The 6,068-nt window shown below is 50.3% G+C and overlaps 1 protein-coding gene across 1 annotated transcript in view; it reads left to right on the top strand.

The window, feature by feature from the left end:
* rreb1 (ras responsive element binding protein 1) overlaps positions 1–6,068 on the top strand; it is a 47,667-nt gene that overhangs the window by 7,227 nt on the left and 34,372 nt on the right. The window lies entirely within an intron of this gene.

The raw sequence follows: 6,068 nt of genomic DNA, 5'->3' as shown, positions 1-6,068 counted from the left end.
ATCCATGTGCCGATCCAAAAGCCTCTTAAACACCACTATCGTATCTGCCTCCACCACCACCCCTGGCAGCGCGTTCCAGGCACCCACCATCCTCTGTGTAAAAAAAACCTGCCCCGCACATCTCCCTTAAACGTTGCCCCTCTCACCTTAAAGCTGCGCCCTCTAGTGGTGGACATTTCCACGTTGGGTAGAAGGTTCTGACTGTCTACCCTGTCTACGCCTCTCATAACTTTATATCCCCTTGTGCAGGTTTCATGGGATTGCAATTCCATCGTTCAATCCAACTAGGACTTAAGGCGGTCACGGTGGCGCAGCGGTAGAGTTGCTGCCTCACAGCGCCAGAGACCCGGGTTCCATCCTGACTACGGGTGCTGTCTGTACGGAGTTTGTACTGTATGGGTTTTCTCCGGGTGCTCTGCTATTGTCCCACACTCCAAAGACGTTCAGGTTTGCAGGTTAATTGACCAGTTAAAAAATTGTAAATTGTCCCTAGTGTGTGTGTAGGATAGTGTTAGTGTGCGGGGATCGCTGGTCGGCACGGGCTCGGTGGGCCGAAGGGCCTGTTTCCGTGCTGTATCTCCAAGCTAAATCAAACTAGAAGTATTTGGGATCACAAAATGTTGGTCTCGGTCCAGTAGCTGCCTTCAACCGCTACGAGGTAGAACATTTTAACCAAGTATCGCAAACTCATGTGAAAGATTAGAGTCATAGTCACACAGTTATGCCCCTGTCCCACTTAGGAAACCTGAACGGAAACCTCTGGAGACTTTGCGCCCCACCCAAGGTTTCCATGCGGTTCCCGGAGGTTCCCGGAGGTTTTTGTCAGTCTCCCTACCTGCTTCCACTACCTGCAACCTCCGGCAACCACCTGCAACCTCCGGGAACCGCACGGAAACCTTGGGTGGGGCGCAAAGTCTCCAGAGGTTTCCGTTCAGGTTTCCTAAGTGGGACAGGGGCATTAGAGTCACACAGGGTGGAAACAGGCCCTTCGGCCCAACTTGCCCACACCGACCAACATGCCCCATCTACACTAGTCCCACCTGCCCACGCTTGGTCCATATCCCTCCAAACCTGCCCTATCCATGTACCTGTCCAAATGCCTTGTAATGTTGGGGTAGTCCCAGCCTCAACTAAGATGAGGAAAAACATTTTCCCACAGAGAGTTGTGAGTCTGTGGAATTCTCTGCCTCAGAGGGCGGTGGAGGCCGGTTCTCTGGATGCTTTCATGAGAGAGCTAGATAGGGCTCTTAAAAATAGTGGAGTCAGAGGATATGGGGAGAAGGCAGGAACGGGGTACTGATTGGGGACGATCAGCCATGATCACAATGAATGGCGGTGCTGGCTCGAAGGGCCGAGTGGCCTACTCCTGCACCTATTATCTATTGTCTATTGTCTAAACCTATATTTTCTACTCAAAATCTCGGTCACGTTGGTGGAGGGAAGGCAGGAATGCTTGGACCATGCCTTTGGGAGAGGAGAGGGAGAGAGCTGGTCTCCAGGGACTGGAATGTTGGCCTCAGCCTGACTTTAAGCAGCAGAATGCGGAGGCCCATGGAGAAATAGACCGTGTGGACGCTCACAGCCGTTTTTTAGTTTAAGGATAAGGGGGAAATCCTTTAGGACTGAGATGAGAAAAACATTTTTCACACAGAGAGTGGTGAATCTCTGGAACTCTCTGTCACAGAAGGTAGTTGAGGACAGTTCATTGGCTATATTTAAGAGTGAGTTAGATGTGGCTAAAGGGATCAGGAGGTATGGAGAGAAGGCAGGTACGGGATACTGAGTTGGATGATCAGCCATGATCATATTGAATGGCGGTGCAGGCTCGAAGGGCCGAATGGCCTACTCCTGCACCTATTATCTATGTTTCTATCCTTCCTCAGAAATGGGGTCCAAAACTGCTCACAATATTCCAAATGCGGCCTGCCAGCGACTTATAGAGCCTCAGTACGCTGGTCCTCTCGAATTAAGTGTTCTCCAGAGATGCTGCCTGACCCTCTGAGTTACTCCAACACTTTGTGTTGTTTTAGGTAAAGGTTCATTATTGTCACGTGTAACGAGGTACAGGGAAAAGCTTTGTTGTGCATGATGTCCAATCAGATCAGATAATACCACACATAAATACAATCAGGTCAAACTCCAGTCCAACAGGTAGAGCAAAGGGGAAGATACAGAGTGCAGAATATAGTTCTCAGCATTGTCGTACATCAGTTCCAGAGACAAAGTCCAATGTCCGCAATGGGGTAGAGGTGAATCGGACAGTACCCTAGCTTATGGAAGGACCGTTCAGAAGCCTGATAACAGAGGGGAAGAAGCTGTTCCCAAGTCTGGTGGTGCGCGCTTTCAAGCTTCTGTACCTTCTGCCGGACGGGAGCGGGGAGGAGAAGGAATGACCGGGGTAAAATGATCAGCCATATGTTTGTAGGTTAATTGGCTTTGTAAACTGTCCCTAGTGAGTATAGGACAGTGCTCGTGTACGGGGTGATCGCTGGTCGGCGCGGACCCGGTGGGCCAAAGGGGCCTGTTTCCGCGCAGTATCTCTAAAATGCGCACCTCCAGATTCAGGGACAGTTTCTACTCAGCTGGTAGCAGGCAACCTCGGTACGCGTGACAGTAAACTAAACTAAACTGTCTAATGTAAAGTTATCAAAGGCTGGTGCGTGTGGTGAGACACTCTCCCACCCGAACACGTTAGTGTGTGCAGGATAGTTTAGTTCCGTTTAGTTATTTAGTTTAGAGATACGTTAATATCGCTCCTCTTTATTCCCTAGTGTTACCGAAGGGCCTGATCGCTTGTCGGCACGGACTCGGTGGGCCGAAGGGCCTGTTTCCGCTCTGTATCTCGAAACTAAACTAGTGTGCGGAGTGATCGCTGGTCGGCGCGGACTCCTTGGGTCGAAGGGCCTGTTTCCGCGCTATCTCTAAACTAAACTAAACTAAACTTAAGTCTTGTTTAAGAAGGAGCTGCAGATGCTGGAAAGTCGAAGGTAGACCAAAATGCTGGAGAAACTCAGCGGGTGAGGCAGCATCTATGGAGCGAAGGAAATAGGGGACGTTTCGGGTTTCGAGTTTGCTGAGTTTCTCCAGCATTTTTGTCTAAACTTTAGTCTCTTGCCCAGAGTAGGGGAATCGAGGACCAGAGGACACAGGTTCGAGGTGAGAGGGGAAAAGATTTAATAGGAATCTGAGAGGTAACATCTTCACACAGTGGGTGTATGGAACGAGCTGCCACAGGAGGTAGTTGAGGCTGGGGCTATCCCAACGTTTAAGAAACTGTTAGACAGGTACATGGATAGGACAGGTTTGGAGGGATAGGGCCCAGGCGCAGGCAGGTGGGACTATGAATCTGGGACAGTGTTGGCGAGTTGGGCCGAATGGCCTGTTTCCACACTCTATGATTCTACGTAGCTGGTACATTGTTGGTCGGTGTGGGCAAGTTGGGCCGAAGGGCCTGTTTCCATGCTGTATCACTGTGACTCTATGTAATAATAATAATAATAATGGATGGGATTTATATAGCGCCTTTCTAATACTCAAGGCGCGTTACATCGCATTATTCATTCACTCCTCAGTCACACTCGGTGGTGGTAAGCTACTTCTGTAGCCACAGCTGCCCTGGGGCAGACTGACGGAAGCGTGGCTGCCAATCTGTGCCTACGGCCCCTCCGACCACCACCAATCATTCATACACATTCACACACAGGCAAAGGTGGGTGAAGTGTCTTGCCCAAGGACACAACGACAGTATGCACTCCAAGCGGGATTCGAACCGGCTACCTTCCGGTTGCCAGCCGAACACTTAGCCCATTGTGCCATCTGTCGTCCCCAAATGTAGCAGGGACATTGTTGGCCAGTGTGGGCAAGTTGGGCTGAAGGGCCTGTATCCACACTGTATCACGGTGACTCTATGTAGCTGGGACATTGTTGGCCAGTGTGGGCAAGTTGGGCTGAAGGGCCTGTATCCACACTGTATCACTGTGACTCTATGTAGCTGGGACATTGTTGGCCAGTGGGGGCGTGTTGGGCCGAAGGGCCTGTTTCCATGCTGTATCACTGTGACTCTATGTAGCTGGGACATTGTTGGCTAGAGTGGGCAAATTGGGCAGAAGGGCCTGTATCCACACTGTATCACTGTATGTAGCTGGGACATTGTTGGCCAGTGTGGGCAAGTTGGGCTGAAGGGCCTGTATCCACACTGTATCACTCTATGTAGCTGGGACATTGTTGGCCAGTGTGGGCAAGTTGGGCTGAAGGGCCTGTATCCACACTGTATCACTCTATGTAGCTGGGACATTGTTGGCCAGTGTGGGCAAGTTGGGCTGAAGGGCCTGTATCCACACTGTATCACTCTATGACTCTTTATCACTCTACAGCTGCGGGTGCAGCCTGCAGCAACAGTGCAGCACACTGAGGCGACTGTGGTGGATTGTGGCAGGATGGGACTTGCCCTCGCACTGAAGCCAGACAAGGTTTTTGTTCTCGTCTTTGGTCTTTGTCGAGCTGGCAGGCATTCAGATACGCTGGGACGGAGCCTAGCCTAGGCCGGTTACCACGGTAACGCCACACATGCCGTTCCGGAGAACCAGTCTTACCGGTCGGTATATGTGGTTGGACGGCAGTGAATACAGAGTGTAGATGGATCTGGAGCAGAGCGGGGCCAGGTTGTAGCAACAATCCGCTGCACATGCCGATCAATAGAGCAAAGGAACACAGAGTGCTGGAGTAGCTCAGCGGGTCAAAGAGTATTAGAGTAATGCAGTGTGGAAACAGGCCCTTCGGCCCAAGCTGGCCAACATGTCCCAGCTACACCAGTCCCACCTGCCTGCGCTTGACCCATATCCCTCCAAACCTGTCCTATCCACGTACCTGTCTAACTGTTTCTGAAATGATGGGATAGTCCCAGCATAGACTACCTCCTCTGGCAGCTTGTTCCATACACCCACCACCCTTTGTGTGAAAAAGTTGCCCCTCAGATTCCAATTAAATCTTTTCCCCTTCACCTTAAACCTATGTCCTCTGATCCTCGATTTCCCTACTCTGGGCAAGAGACTCTGTGCATCTACCTGATCTATTCCTCTCATGATTTAAAACACTATTAGATAGAAACATAGAAAATAGGTGCAGGAGTAGGCCATTCGGCCCTTCGAGCCAGCACCACCATTCAATATGATCATGGCTGATCATCCAAAATAAGTACCCCGTTCCTGCTTTTTCCAATATATCCCTTGATTCCCTTAGCCCTAAGAGCTAAATCTAACTCTCTCGAATCACGCTTTCTTCCTACACTCCAAGGAATAGAGACCCAGCCTACTTAACCTCCCCCTATAGCTCCCACCCTCTAGTCCTGGCAACATCCTCGTAATTCTTCTCTGCGCCCTTTCCAGCTTGACAATATCTTTCCTATAACATGGTGCCCAGAACTGAACACAATATTCTAAATGCGGCCTCACCAACGTCTTATACAACTGCACCATGACCTCCCAACTTCTATACTCTATTCTATTCTGACTGATGAAGGCCAAAGTGCCAAAAGCCTTTTTGACCACCTTATCTACCTGCGACTCGACCTTCAAGGAACCATGCACCTGTACTCCTAGATCCCTCTGCTCTACAACACTACCCAGAGGCCGACCATTCACTGTGTAGGTCCTGGCCTTGTTCGACGTCCCAAAATGCAACACCTCACACTTCTCTGTATTAAATTCCATCAACCATTCCTCCGCCCACCTGGCCAATCGATCCAGATCCTGCTGCAATCTTTCACAACCATCTTCACTATCTGCAAAACCATTCACTTTTGTATCATCAGCAAACTTGCTATTCTTGCCCTGTATGTTCTCATCCAAATCACTGATGTAGATGACAAACAGTAACGGGCCCAGCACCGAACCCTGAGGCACACCACTAGTCACAGGCCTCCAGTCCGAGAAGCAACCTTCCACCATCACCCTCTGCTTCCGTCCATGGAGCCAATTTACTATCCATTCAGCTATCTCTCCTTGGATCCCATGCGATCTAACCTTCCAGAACAGCCTACCATGCAGAACCTTGTCGAATGCCTTACTGAA

Source organism: Amblyraja radiata, chromosome 2 (genome assembly GCF_010909765.2).
Source record: "Amblyraja radiata isolate CabotCenter1 chromosome 2, sAmbRad1.1.pri, whole genome shotgun sequence".
Lineage (NCBI taxonomy): Eukaryota > Metazoa > Chordata > Chondrichthyes > Rajiformes > Rajidae > Amblyraja > Amblyraja radiata.
Note: the sequence above shows the minus strand (reverse complement) of the source record. Positions and strands in the feature narration are given on the sequence as shown.